The sequence below is a fragment of the Eurosta solidaginis genome, chromosome 2 (genome assembly GCF_040869045.1).
Source record: "Eurosta solidaginis isolate ZX-2024a chromosome 2, ASM4086904v1, whole genome shotgun sequence".
NCBI classification, from domain to species: Eukaryota; Metazoa; Arthropoda; class Insecta; order Diptera; family Tephritidae; genus Eurosta; species Eurosta solidaginis.
In genome coordinates this window covers 131,410,688-131,425,180 of record NC_090320.1, presented here as the reverse complement: position 1 = coordinate 131,425,180, position 14,493 = coordinate 131,410,688, and the positions used below count along the sequence as shown (strand labels likewise).

Below are 14,493 nucleotides of genomic sequence, written 5' to 3'. Positions count from 1 at the left end.
GTGACTATGAATATAACCTACGACTGACTGTAAAATGACTAGTCAAATGACGTCGTGCAGATAAAATGTGCGACAGATGGAAAGAGGCCTTCATCCGCTGTCTGGGAACACTCTTGGTGTTGATTTGGGCCATATTGTGTGAGAAACACACATTGTGGTGTATTTGTTGATTTCAACGCAACCCTGGCGGGAATAGGCTACACTATCGAGTGTGGCAATTTGTAGAGCTGTCAGCTGATAACTCTTCCACTCATTGGAATGAGGCAGCTGTGCGGTGCTGCCAATTTGGCGGCGTAATGAGTCATAATGGTCATGTCATGCAATTATTTAGGGAAAGCTCGCATCAGAGTTCTGACACGACATAAAATTTATAGTCTTTTCGAAAAAGTTTAATTTCTCCCTTGTTTGTAGTATCGAAAGCATATATGACACTACTTTATTCTTGCTTGGATTTTAAGCTAAAAAGACTGACGAAACTTTATCGGGAGTTCAGTACACAAAAACAATTCCTATCATGAAAGCGAGACCACTATTGAGTGTGACATGTTTTTGTTTATGTTTTACATTTTGATTGTGCACTAACCTTTTAACAATGAAAACCATGCAAATAAACCGCGAAAATTATTTCGGTCTCGAGTGGTGCCCCTCTGTGTTTTTAGGCACACATTTTCAAACTACAAACTTTTGTCAAAAAATAAAGAAGCGAAAACGGCCGAATGTCAAAAAACCTATCGAAATACAACCTGGCGCATTTGTTTTCAGTGAAACCAGGCTGTATCTTCGGGGTTTTCGTTAGTTGATTTTTTTGTTCGGGTACTAACACTCGTGTTTGTTGGATCCCACGGTCCCGACTTGTGATCCCATGGGATCGCACGCAATGTGTTTACGGCGTAAGAAAAGACAAAAGCAAATGTCATCGAGTGGCAACCTTGATTCGTTCATTCAAAATGTCATTTATTCATGGAAATGAGTATAGAGACATTTTGAATGAATTTTCACTATGAAGAAAACTTGTTCTGGGTAAGTATACTAGTATCGTTCCCTTTTGATACTTTTATAAATTTTGCTAATTTTTTTATTCTTTTATTTCATTTCAGGTACTCTTTTATTTCGTTTCAGGTACACAGCTACAAATCAATGAAATATTGGATACAAATCCAGACACGTTGCGAATGGACAGTCATGCAACGTAATCTGAGCGGTTCAGCGGCGTTAACGAAACCATACAGCGAATTAGAACATATTTTGCCATTCTTTACGCCACATATATTAACAAGTAAGGAGGGTTAAGTTCGGGTGTAACCGAACATTACATACTCAGTTGAGAGCTATGGTGACAACATAAGGGAAAATAACCATGTAGGAAAATGAACCGAGGGAAACCCTGGAATGTGTTTATATGACATATGTCACAAATGAAAGGCACTAATAAGTATTTTATGAGGGAGTGGGCCATAGTTCTATAGGTGGACGCCATTTAGGGATATAGCCATAAAGGTGGATCAGGGTTGACTCTAGAATGCGTTTGTACGATATGGGTATCAAATGAAAGGTGTTAATGAGTATTTTAAATGAGAGTAATCCTTAGTTCCATAGGTGGACGCCGTTTCGAGATATTGCCACAAAGGCGGGCCAGGGGTGACCCTAGAATTTGTTTGTACAATATGGGCATCAAACGAATGGTGTTAATGAGTATTTTAAAAGGGAGTGGGCCTTAGTATTATAGGTGGATGCCGTTTCGAAATATCGCCATAAAGGTGGACCACGGGTGACTCTAGAATGTGTTTATACGATATGGGTATCAAATTAAAGGTATTAAAGAGGTTTTTAAAAGGGAGTGGTGGTTGTTGTATAGGTGGTCGCCTTTTCGAGATATCGCCAAAAAGGTGGACCAGGGGTGACTCTAGAATGCGTTTGTACGATATGGGTATCAAATGAAAGGTGTTAATGAGTATTTTAAAAGGGAGTAATCATTAGTTCCATAGGTGGACACCGTTTCGAGATATCGCCATAAAGGTGGACCAGGGGTGACCCTAGAATTTGTTTGCACAATATGGGTATCAAGAGAAAGGTGTTAATGAGTATTTTAAAAGGGAGTAATCCTTAGTTCCATAGGTGGACGCCGTTTCGAGATATCGCCATAAAGGTGGGCCAGGGGTGACTCTAGAATTCGTTTGTGCAATATGGATATCAAACGAAAGGAGTTAATGAGTATTTTAAAAGGGAGTGGGCCTTAGTTCTATAGGTGGACGCCTTTTCGAGGTATCGCAATAAAGGTGGACCAGGGGTGACGCTAGACTTTGTACGATATGGGTATCAAATGAAAGGTGCTAATGAGTATTTTTAAAAGGGAGTGGGCCTTCGTTCCATAGGTGTTCGCCTTTTCGAGATATCGCCATAAAGGTGGACCAGGGGTGACTTTAGAATATGTTTGTACGATATGGGTATCAAATGAAAGGTGTTAATGAGTATTTTAAAAGGGCGTGGGGCTTAGTTCTATAGGTGGACGCCTTTTCGAGATATCGCCATAAAGGTGGACCAGGGGTGACTCTAGAATGAGTTTGTACGATATGGGTATCAAATTAAAGGTATTAATGAGAGTTTTAAAAGGGAGTGGTGGTAGTTGTATATGTGGAGGCGTTTTCCAGATATCGACCAAAATGTGGACCAGGGTGACCCAGAACATCATCTGTTGGATACCGCTAATTTATTTATATATGTAATATCCGCCAAGATTTTAAGGGTTTTTTATTTCGCCCTGCAGAACTTTTCATTTTCTTCTACTTAATATGGTAGGTGTTACAACCATTTTATAAAGTTTTTTCTAAAGTTATATTTCGTGTCAATAAAACAATCCAATTACCTAACCATGTTTCATCTCTTTTTTCGTATTTGGTATAGAATTATGGCTTTTTTTTCATTTTTCGTAATTTTCGATATCGAAAAAGTGGGCGTGGTCATAGTCGGATTTCGTTCATTTTTCATACCAAGATAAAGTGAGTTCAAGTAAGCACGTGAATTAAGTTCATTAAAGATATGTCGATTTTTGCTCAAGTTATCGTGTTAACGGAATAACAGACGAACGACTGTGTATAAAAACTGGGCGTGGTATCAACCGATTTCGTCCATTTTCACAGAAAACAGTTAACGTAATAAAATCTATGCCCTAACCAAATTTCAAAAGGATTGGTTAATTTTTGTTCGACTTATGGCGTTAAAAGTATCCTAGACAAATTAAATGAAAAAGGGCGAAGCCACGCGCATTTTGAAATTTTCTTTTATTTTTGTATTTTGTTGCGCCATATCATTACTGGAGTTGAATGTTGGCATAATTTACCTATATACTGTAAAGATATTAAATTTTTTGTTAAAATTTTAGTTTAAAAAACATTTTTTTTAAAAGTGGGCGTGGTCCTTCTCTGATTTTGCTAATTTTTATTAAGCGTACATATAGTTATAGGAGTAACGTTCCTGCCAAATTTCATCATGATATCTTCAACGACTGCCAAATTACAGCTTGCAAAATTTTAAATTACCTTCTTTTAAAATTGGGCGGTGCCACGCCCATTGTCCAAAATTTTACTAATTTTCTATTCTGCGTCATAACTTCAATGCATCTACCGTGTTTCGTCGCTTTATCTGTCTTTTGTAATGAATTATCGCACTTTTTCGGTTTTTCGAAATTTTCGATATCGAAAAAGTGGGCGTGGTTATAGTCCGATATCGTTCATTTTAAATAGCGATCTGAGATGAGTGCTCAGGAACCTACATACCAAATTTCATCAAGATACCTCAAAATTTACTCAAGTTATCGTGTTAACGGACGGACGGACGGACGGACATGGCTCAATCAAATTTTTTTTCGATCCTGATTATTTTGATATATGGAAGTCTATATCTATCTCGATTCCTTTATATATGTACAACCGTTATCCAATCAAACTAAATATACTCTGTGAGTTCTGCTCAACTGAGTATAAAAATGCCACTTACTGTTTACAAGTCTTCACACTCCCTCTAAATATATCTTTGAAATGATCGATTGGTTCACACCAATCATTTTTTGTCTACTGGTTGCTATGAAAAAATATCCAGCTGTAATTACGCTCACTGAAAGTGTGTCCAAATCATTTTCAATGGAGAATTGCACAAAGGTGGATGTAGCATATGCGAAAACGTGGACCAATGTTGCATTTACGAAGGGTGGTGGCGTCACGCCGGGTCAGTGCGAAACAACATGGCTTATTTTACGTGCATTCTATTGGGAACTAGTTACTATGCGCAAACATAGTTATCAGCTTTAGGATAAATGGTATTTTGAAACAATAATTTCGGAATTGTATGCATTAGCCAATGCACATAAGCCGCAGTCTAAAACGAAACCAGATAATTCTGTGATATTATCGAATACACCTTCCCCACCCTTAACGTTAGCAACATAACAGCAATAACAAAACCAACAACAAACGGTTCTGGATGTAATATTACCGTAAACCTAGTTGAAGTGGAAAAAGTATTTCGAGATTTGGGTTACTTTCTGGTATTTTCGGAAGTTTGAATTTTCCCGTTCAATCTTTCATCTAATTAAAGTTAATATATTAATGTGCTAAGACTTTTGTGTGCTGGGAAAAGCCACAAACGTTTATTGAAATCGCTGACTAAATTCGTCGACGTCAGCCGTTGCTGTACTAGGAACTCGGCTACGAGTTTTTCATCTCATTTTCGCAAGCAAAAATACTTCGTGCATTAAACTTCTACACGACGTAAATTTTCGTGTATTTTTGTAGTTAAAATCATGGCTCAATAAAAATGTCTCGAATTAATAAAGTGCATAAACCTCCATTTGGAGAAAACATCTGTAGCAGTTCGCTGTCGAGGAGGAGTAGCTTCGTTTTTCAATTTCGCTCAGCTTCGTGCTGTGCTTCAGCTGTTTTCGGTTTAAATAAAAATGGAGAACAAGAAACAAAACAATTTAACGGGCTCATCAAGGGCATGTCAACCTTCTGAACTATCCGTGCGCAAGCCAGTTTCAGATTTACAAGCCAATCCACGTAATTCACGACGATGCGAACAACAATCCACAACTCGTATCGATCCTCAACACAACTCAAGGCAGTATCCTAGCGTTAAAGCCCGTCCCAATGTTGATGAGCGGCCACGCCAACGCGGCGGCGGTGGTGGCGGTAGCGGTGGCAACAACTTTGATAGCAGCTGTGCAGCTGACATTGACGAAGACGGCATTGCACGAGAGTTTGACGATGTTTCTTCTGCCGGCGCTGGATTAGCCACTGTTGGTGAGCCGGCTGTCACCGGTGATTTGACCAAAAAAGGTTTCGGCAACATATTGAATATGAGCAGAATTCCGTATATGCTCCAGGCAGCAAGAAGCAGAATTTCAATCATTTGCTGAATTTTCATTATGCTCCACGTGATACTGACAATGCTTGTCGTTTTAATGTTTTCGGACGTAAAGGAGGTAGCGGTGCAACTGGAGGAGCTACTCAGCAGACGTCAGCGTTATAATAAAGAGCAGTTTTTACAAGCAAATTTCCAATTCGTCGTTCATTCGGGTGTAAAGCGAAACATGTATGCTTAACCTGACACTTTAATGGATTGGCATCTAATGGACCAAATAAACATTCAAACTGAAGAAGAACCCCAATGCCCGATTTGCCTCTATCCACCGATAGCAGCTAAATTGACACGTTGTGGCCATGCATATTGCTGGCCATGTATTCTACACTATTTAGCTCTAAGCGATAAAACTTGGCGTAAGTGCCCCATATGTTATGAAGCAATTCATATAGCTGATTTCAAAAGTACTACAGTTGTACAACAACGCCAATTCAACGTTGATGATGAAATTACGTTTCAGTTAATGCGGCACAAAAAAGGGCTGCATGATGATAGAAAAATACAAACCTAACAACAATTTACATAACGACATGTATCCACTGCTGTCGGCAAGTAATGAATGCAAACGCTTTTCAAAAAATTTTGATTGCAAAAAGAAATGATATTTTACAAGTTATCGAACGCGAACTCCACAACGGAGTGAAACCCTCCGCCAGAGCGCTGATGGTAGGTTGTTCACCCTGCGGTGGTTTCGTTGCAAGGTAGTTTCATTGGTTGTTAATTTTGTTTCAGACTTGTAAATCGGATCCCCTAGCTGCACACATCATGTCTGATCCATCCTTTCCTACATCTTGGTCCGACACCCCTTAACGCATTTACAGCATGCATCGCTTGCCGGTATCACTCCACTGCCTCAAAGTTTACCGTGGGCTCTCATTTATGTCGTTGGATGGGCAATTATAGACGTGGTGTTGGACAGTACTCCAAGCTGCACTTGACGAATGTGAGATTCCCATGGATACAGCGTTGGTGGATAAGGTGCCTTAACAAAACTAGTAGGCCTCAGCTGGTCTGGTAAGTGTTACAGAAAACATCTCTTATTTTTAGTCTATCGAAGGATAGCGACGTGGAACTCAGATCCCCTTTGGAGCGTAGGGAGACTGTTATCCATATGAATACTTTGATGATCGAAAACTGAATATAGTTTTCAATCATTTTTGGAGTCATATGCCAGTCGAAGATGTTTACTTTAGATGGTCAAAAATTTCTACTTAGTACATTTTTAATTTTCTGAACATTAGTGGCCTTTTTTGCAATTTTTTACATTTCAAAAAATGTGCTTAGAAAACATAAAAATTACACTTGTGTAATTGAGTCTTAAGCTCTGAGTTGTTTTCATGGTTTCCAATAGAACATTTTAGTGAAACATAGCACAATCGGTGAATAGGAGACCTCGTGAATTGCCTAATTGTACAGCACCTGGGTTGTTGTTGAATTTTTATGAGCCATAAATAAATAAGATAAACATTTGTTTTTTCCATTTTCGAAGCTAGTAAGTAGGCTTTCGAAGTTTGAAATCAAGATCTTCTCTCTTTACCGTTTTTCGAAGCTAGTTTGCAAAATGTAGATGTAGGCTTTCGAAGTTCGAAATCAAGATCTTCTCCACGCATTTTTATTATTATTTTTTCTATGGTTATTGTGATCAATTTCGTAAATATTTTAACGTTGAAAGGGCTTCTTACGTTTTCTGATGCTAATAACATAAACATGAAAAGGCTTCTTACGTTTTCTGATGCTAATAATATAAGTCTAGTCCAGTATTCTAGCCCTGTTGTGTTTTTGTTTACGAAGGAAACTTGTTATTTCGAAATCTTTCCAACCATTAATAAAAGTAACATCTATGTACCGAGTGGTTATAGGCGTCTGGACTGACTGATGGTTTTGATTCTTTCAGTTTAGGGGCGGAAGGATACAATACGCGATGAAGTGAGTTGTGTATTTTCCCCAGTTCATATTTTCTCTGGGTGTAATTGTATTCGGTGGCGGATAGTTGATCTGCTTTAGGATTCTGTTGGCCTCGTTCGGGGTGAACGAGAGCTGGGTTAAGCGGGTTGAAGTTACAGATCTTTCTCACCCTCACTGGAGGGTGGTAGTAGGACCAATTTCGTGATTGGTCTGGTGGTTTGTCCCCTTGCCGTATCCAGTTCGACGAATCGAACTCGGTTATCGGGGCCATAATGAAGATTGGCTATCCCACCTAGTCTCCATTCATTGGGGGGGCAGATTATCCTCCTTAATGACGACTAGGTCTACCTGTTTAAGGTTTGGTTGTGGATGCTTCCACTTAACGCGCTTCTGCAATTCGGTGAGATACTCCGTTTTCCACCGTTTGCAGAAGGTTTGATGCAGCGCCTTGAGTTTTTCCTATCGATTGACGAGTGATGCGCGATTATCGCTGACGTCGATCTCCGGTGGAGCTAACAGGTGCCCTCCTACTAGGAAATGGCCTGGAGTAAGTGGCTCCAAGTTAGACGGGTCATTTGAAGATGGGCTCAGGGGTCGGGAGTTGAGACAGGATTCAATCCTGCACAGGAGGGTGCTAAACTCCTCGAGAGTAAATTTATGATCCGATGCGATCTTTTTGAAATGGGTTTTGAAACTCTTAACTCCCGCTTCCCACAGCCCGCCCATATGAGGAGCAGCTGCTGGTATGAAATGCCATGTAAGGGTTTGGTGAGCATATTTAGAGAGGGTTTGGTTGCGCGCATCAACGAGGAATGCCCTGAACTCTGAGCGGAGAGCCCTCGACGCACCGACAAAGTTCGTTCTGTTGTCGGAATAGAGGTTTTTCGGGCATCCTCGTCTGGCGACAAACCGACTAAATGCTGCTAGAAACGCGGCGGTGCTGAGGTCGCTAGTCGCCTCTAAGTGGATCGCCTTAGTCGCAAAGCAGACGAATAGGCAGACGTAACCCTTAGATATGCGACATCCTCGTCCGCTGTAAGACTTGATGTCAAACGGTCCTGCGAAATCCACCCCGTTGTTGGTAAATGCCCTGCTAAAGGTAGTGCGTTCCGCAGGGAGGGTTCCCATGAGTTGCGTCGGAGAACGTTTGCGGAATAGCGTACAAGCCTTGCAGTTGTGTATGATGGATCGGATCATGTTTTTGACCCGAGGTATCCAGTATTGTATGCGTAGGAGCCGCAGCATCAGTTGGTTTCCGCCATGTACGGAAATGGTGTGGACAAACTGGACTAGGAGACGGGTGAGTCGGCAGGCGTAAGGGAGGATTATCGGGTGACGCTCGTCGACGGGAACGTCCCTGGATGCGCTGAGACGACCCCCCACCCGAAGGACATTATCTTCGTCGATAAAGGGGTCTAGGGAGAGAATCTCGCTTTTGGCCGCGATGGGTTTCCTAGCTCTCAGAGAGCTTATTTCTTCGGCATAGTGGTTTGTTTGGGATATCCTGATGAGGCGGCTAGTCGTAGCCTTGATTTCGTCAGGCGATAACTGGTACGACTCTGCTTTAAAGAACGCTTTAGTTTTTGGATGGGTTCTATTGGCGAATCTTATAATGTAGGAGATTACCCGCAACGCTCTTGATAGATCGGAAAACCGATCAAGAATATCCTCGCTATTGTTGATGTTCGTTGCTGCATGCACTTGTACTCGTTTTTCTTCGATATTTGTATGGTACTCCTGTTCGCCTTGAGATGGCCATTCCGCTTTGCCTTCTTTCAGCCAAGAAGGTCCCTGCCACCACAAAGAGTTGTCGACTAGGTCCGTGGCTGGAAGTCCTCTGCTGGAAAAGTCCGCTGGATTTGATGCGGACTCGACATGATGCCATACTTTCGTTCCTACCTTCTCCACGATTTTTGTCACCCTGTGAGCTACAAATGTTGACCAGGAACACGGGAGTTTTCGAATCCATGCTAGGCCGATGGTCGAATCTGTCCATAGGTGAAGGTTAAATGTGCCTAAGTTCAGGTTCTCCATCACAGTTTCCAAAGTCTCAGCCAGCAAGACGGCACCGCATAACTCCAATCTTGGTAGTGAAATTGTTTTTACTGGTGCCACCCTCGTTTTTGCCATGAGTAGACTAACGTATGTCCTATCGTTGATCCTAGCTCGCACGTAAACCGTAGCCGCGTATGCTTTTTCGGACGCGTCACAGAAGCCGTGAATTTCTATATCGTTGGTTGGGGTGAAGTGCACCCACCGAGGTGTACGAATCCGGTTAATGGCGGGGTACTCCTGCATAAAGGTTTGCCACCGATCTAAAGTGATTGCGGATACCGGTTCATGCCAATCCTTCCCCTCCAGCCAAATGTTCTGCATTAGTATCTTGGCTACGATGATAACTGGAGCAAGCCAGCATAACGGGTCGAAGAGTTTGGCGATGGTAGATAGGATCGCCCTCTTTGTTAAGATGTCCTGGTTTTCGATTGGTTTCGCTGTGAAATAAAAATAGTCGGAATGCGCGTTCCAACGGATGCCTAGGGTTTTTACCATGCTCGCGTCCTCGAACTCCAGAAAGTCTTCCGTAAGCCTGTGAGGTTTGGGTATGCCCTGTAGTATCCTACTGCAATTAGAGGTCCACTTTCGCAGAGGGAATCCTGCTGACTTTAATGCAGCTGTGATTTCATCGCGAGCCGCGATTGCTGCCTCGATGCTATGCCCCCCTGCAAGGACGTCATCGACGTACATACTGTTTCGCAAGATGTGCGCTGCGGTTGGCAGAGATGCCTCGACGTCATCAGCAAGTTGATGTAGGGTTCTGATCGCTAGAAAGGGGGCACAGTTTACCCCAAAGGTTACCGTGTTGAGCTCAAACACGCTGACAGGGTCCTCCGCTTTGAGTCGAAAAACTATTCTTTGGTATTGGGTTTGATTTTCCTTTACCCAAATTTGCCTGTACATCTTCTCAATGTCGCTGTTGAAAACGTACTTGTAGAATCTCCATCGGAGGAGCAGTATTGTTAAGTCGGATTGAAGTACTGGGCCGGTGTGTAGCACATCGTTCAGGCTTGTGCCATTGGAAGTCGGGCACGACGCGTTGAACACGACCCTCACTTTAGTCGTTGTACTTTCCTCTTTGATAACCGCATGATGCGGCAAGAAGTAGTGGTACTACGGTGTGCACCTTAGACATGTGCCCTAACGTGACGTATTCTGTCAGTACCCTATTGTATTCCGTCTGTAGGGCCGGTGTCTTGGCTAGGCGTGTCTCGTTCCGATAGAACTGAGAGATGGGCCCAAACAGACGGTTTTTGGGAAGCTTTGTTTGAATGGAAGGGCGACGGTATATCTTCCATCTGAATTCCTTTCCGTTGTGTTTTTATATAGTGCCTCGCAATAGGCATTGTCTTCCGTCAGGGCTTTTTTCGTTGGTATGTTTTCAATTTCCCAGAAAGCGGTTAGTTGCTTGTCTAGGCTAATTTCATTGAAAAAGGATACCCGCGTATTGGTTGGGTGAGGTGCATCTGCACGACCGGTTAATATCCAACCGAAGACGGTTTCTTGGGCGAGAAGCGTATTTAGAACGTTCTTCCCTATACCGTTTAGTATGATCTGGGGATAAACGTCGCCTCCAAGTATGAGGTCGACTGGTTCATTAACGAAGAACTTCTTATCCGCCAGAATCAGATCAGGGAACGCTTGCTGAGTCGTTGCGCTAACTTGGCAAGTCGGAAGGTCCCCTGTTAGTTGAGGCAGGACTAGGACCACTGTATCAATGCTTACTAAGGGGTCTGTAAGCGAACCTAACGTAATCGCACATGATTCCTTTACCTGTGCAGATGGTGTATTATATATTCCTGACACCTGCACATGCAAACGTTTAGATGGAAGGTTTATTCGCTTTTTTAGTCTTTCGGTTATGAAAGAGCATTCGGACCCAGAGTCTATCAGCGCTCTGGCGGAAAATTTTACTCCATTATAGTGTATATTAACACGTGCTGTTCCTAATAACACCCCTTTAGTGGTGTTAGCATGACACGAAGAGACGTGATTAGCATTATCTTGTCTTTTTTCAGACTCCATCCTTGCCCTAGCCTGCTGTGAGGTTTAAGGTGTATTGTCGGTGGCGTTTTGAGTCCACCTTCGAGGAGTCGTCTTTGGTTGTGCTGTCGGAAGATGGAGCATGGTGTTGTGCCTTGCGTGGCACGTGCTGCAATTAAATTGGCTAGTGCATCGTGTCACGGTGTGTCCACCCGACAGACAATTCAGACAATAACTATTGGCTTTTACAAATTCGATTTTCCCTGATGTAGACAACCTACGGAATTTTTGGCAATTTCGTAATTTGTGCTCCGTACTGTTGCACATCTTACAGGCTGATTTGGGTACGCTGGCTTGGTAAACCCCAAGTTTTGTAGAATTTTCCCTAGAATTCGAATTTTGACTTTTGGGTGCTTTTGTAGTTTTGATACCCCTAAGATCAGAAACCGTCTCTAATGCCTGGAAGCGATTGGACAGGAATTTGTCCATATCCTCCCATTTCGGGATATCTGTCTTCCGTTCTACGGTCTGTTCCCAAAGAGCCAATGTAGATTCAGGGAGTTTTGTGTAGCATAAGTAGGTTATGATTGCGTCCCAATTTGTGATGTCAATCTTATGACATTGTAGCGCGGAGATGCAATTGTTTATCTCCCGTTGCAATTTTTTGATTGAGGTTCCACACTCTTGTTCGACTGCCGTCAGATTAAATAAGAGTTTAAGTTGTGTGTTTACTAGGATACGTTTATTTTCATATCTGTCGCTTAAGTTTTTCCAGGCGGTTGCAAAACCCTCGTTTGTTAACGAGCACCTGCCCACTATTTCTTTTGCCTCCCCTTGCGTTTTTTGTTTTAAATAGTATAATTTCTCGACATCTTTCAGATCGGTATTATGATGTATATCGCCGTGAACATATCTCTAAAGGCTGGCCAGGAAAGGTAGTCGCCTTTAAATACATCGGTGTCACAAGGCGGCAGTCGCATTTTATGTCCACGGCGCGAAGAGTCTTCATCCTTTGCCGGCTGTGGGGTGATGGCTTCGGCTTCAGCCGCCACATCAGACATGCATTGCAGGTAGCATGCGAAGCAACTTTTATTCTTCTTTCTTAGTGAGCTGAGCTCGTCTTTGGACAGCTCAGGATTGCTGAGAAGACTTTCATATGTGGACTTGGTCTTCTTCCATAGTGCCCTTAGCTCCTCTTGCAGTAGTGCAATGGTGTGCTTGTTTCGGGACTCGGCCGGGGCGGAGTTGAACTCTTGTTCAAACTCGACTATGGAATCAGCCAATCTCATATAAGTCTCCATTGATTTTATTAATCTGAATATTTTGTTTCTTTCAAGGGTTCAAGATTGAAGGCAAAAGACTTAGTGGCGTTGGTGTGTATTCAACCGCAGCAGAAATTATAAGTGTGTTTTGTTTTTTAAACGTAGTCCAGCTATAAATACTGCTGTGATTGTGCTGTATAAGTAAAATCTTTAAAAACACACGGATTGAAATTCTGGTCTGATTGAATGTGTAGCACAGATAGCAATCTTATGTGAATTTAATGTGTAGCCAGTGATATGAACCACTTATAGAGATCCTCACGAGGATTATGTAAGCCACAGATAGAAATCCTGACGAGGATTTAATGTGTATACAGTGATATAGAAAGAAATCCTGACGAGGATTTAGTGTGTATGTAGTGATATGCAGCACAGATAGAAATCCTGAAAAGTTCTAGTGTGTACAAAGTGATATTAAACACAGATAGAAATCCTGAAAGGATTTAATGTGTCTACAGTGATGAGCAATGCAGAGAAGAGAATCGTCTGCAAATATTTAATGTGTCTTAACAGGTGTGTTGGACACAGATAGAAATATTTTCCAAAAAATTTGGCGTGTTTAAAAAAATAAAAAAACGCAGATGGTAATCCCAATGTGGATATAGTGTAAAATTTGAACCACAGATAGAAATCCCAACGAGGATTTAATGTGTATGCAAAAAGTGTGATGTAAACGCTGATGAGTATCCTCGAGTAGCCAACCAGGGTATCTTTCCCAACCAAAAGAAATAAATTTTGTATATTCAACTTGACGTGGAATACGAACAATTTAAAATATTTATTAAGAAAAGAGTGAGAAAAATACAGCTATATAATATGAGGTGATATAGTTTAATTGTACGATCAAGCCACTAACCACCCAACGTAGTGATACTTTTTGGCTTTTGGTATTATTTCAGCTCGCAAACTGATTACTAAAGTGAATTCCGTGATAGATAAGCTAAGGCTATCAACCAAGTGAAAATACGGTACCTACAGCAAGTTTTGTCAACGTATGTGACGACGAGGGGGTACAACACAGTGCAGTGATGAGTGCGAAAAAAAACTAAAAAAAAAATTCACTGACTGTCTGCCTTGAGCGGTGTCGAGTAACCCTTACCACTGGTGGGGGGAATTACCCGATCGTCAAAAGGCGTTGTGTGCTTAGTAAACACGAAATCTAACAATTTCACTTGCTTTGCCTCTTTTTATAACTATCACGGAGTGCACTTTTTACGTAAAACACGTAAATTAAAAAAAAGTTTGTGCAACCAAGCAAAACCACGTACCTTGTGTTTTTAGTTGATCGACTGTAGCTGATGAATGTGATGTTATGATGATGATATGATGTGTATGACTGTAAGATGTGATGCTAATGGATGTGTTTGATGATGTGATTTTGATGCGATGAATCGACTGTATAATGTGATGATTTTATGGCTGTATGAGTGATAATGGACTGTATGATGATGTGATCTCGATATTTTGGTTTACTGGACTGTATGTGTGTGTGAATGTTGTGTGAGATGACGAGTTGGTCGGCTATATTGGTTTGTTTTCTCGATGGTTTTGATGATTTTAATGTTGTTATTTAATAATTTAATGCAATGCAATTTTGTGTAATATGTCTCTTGAACTCTTGGGGTTTTTCTCGGCGCGTAAGGACCAATGTTTTGCGGGGCAGTGTAGACCCAGGAAGTCGGGCGGGTGCGTCGCAAATAAAAGAAAAGAAAAGACCTAGTTAGTATCACACAATAACAATTTTTATTCACTATATTAAAGAGAACACTCTTTGCTTTGTTTATTGCAAGGGGTTTAATAAATTCAAATCCAA

The 14,493-nt window shown here is 41.6% G+C and overlaps 1 protein-coding gene, 1 long non-coding RNA gene and 1 pseudogene across 6 annotated transcripts in view; all 3 read left to right on the top strand.

Moving 5' to 3' along the window:
* Positions 1 to 14,493, top strand: part of Ca-beta (Ca2+-channel-protein-beta-subunit) — a 1,568,477-nt gene that overhangs the window by 47,628 nt on the left and 1,506,356 nt on the right. The window lies entirely within an intron of this gene.
* LOC137239675 (E3 ubiquitin-protein ligase RNF10-like) lies at positions 4,046 to 6,042 on the top strand (annotated as a pseudogene).
* Positions 6,110 to 14,493, top strand: part of LOC137240232 (uncharacterized) — a 98,349-nt gene continuing 89,965 nt past the window's right edge. Inside the window, exon 1 of the long non-coding RNA XR_010949642.1 lies at positions 6,110 to 6,429. This is a non-coding gene — a long non-coding RNA (uncharacterized lncRNA). The remainder of the gene's footprint in view (positions 6,430 to 14,493) is intronic.